We start from the raw sequence: 941 nt of genomic DNA on the forward strand, positions 1-941 counted from the left end.
GGACCCAGAGTGCTCGCGGGGCCGACGCGACGCGCCCGTGCGCCCCCGACCTGTTCTTTAGGCAGGCGGAGTGGCCTCTCCGCCAATCGGAGTCCTTCTTCCAGCCTGGCCCCGCCTCATTCGTCAGGCTTCCGGCGTCTCTCTGTCTCCAAGGCAACCCTCGCACTGAGGGCCCGCGCAAGCGTGGCCCAACGACTTCTGGGTGTTGTAGTCTCAAAGGGGCAGAGAAACGGGAGACGCACTTTTTATAAAAAAAGAGATTGTGACCTAAACGCCTACATCCAGTGATGACTCCGTGCATAGGAAGCGCTTGTAAATGGTGTCGCCACCTGTTATTTGCTGGGGAAGCCGAAAAGGAGGAGGAGGGAGGTTGCCATAGAGGCTTCTGGGAATTGTAGTTCAGCGCGTTGAGGTCGGGCTGGGAGCTGGAGTCCCCCCCACCTCAGATCCAGAAGTGACCACCGAGCCACAGGGCTGCTGATGGGAGTGAGAAATGTCCCCGACGCTGACGTCCCCTCTTTATTTATATTTTCCATGTCCTGCTCCGGCGGCGGAATCGTTTGCGGGCCTTGCGGTCGGTTGGGGAGCGAGAGGGAGGTCTCAAGGTCGAAGTTTCTGAGCTTGAAGGGTCACTATGGTAACACCTCTCGCTTGGTCTCCGCTCCTTGCGTGGTGACGCCACACGCTGGCCCTGGGAGGAGGAGGGGCCAGGTATGGGAGAAGCCAGTGGTGGGTGGAGAGGGACTCCAGTAAGCTGTCCTTGTGGGGATAGAACTGTAGGGCGGAGTGGATCACTTCATAAATCATATAAATGGACCTATGTAATGCTTCCAACAATAACTATGTAAAAAAATAAAAAAACACATAAATGTCTAACCCTATGTTGTACACCTAAAACTAATCCTATATAATAAAAGCCTACTATGCTAAGTGTCCGGTCA

The sequence above is a fragment of the Myotis brandtii genome, unplaced genomic scaffold (assembly GCF_000412655.1).
Source record: "Myotis brandtii unplaced genomic scaffold, ASM41265v1 scaffold4134, whole genome shotgun sequence".
Lineage (NCBI taxonomy): Eukaryota > Metazoa > Chordata > Mammalia > Chiroptera > Vespertilionidae > Myotis > Myotis brandtii.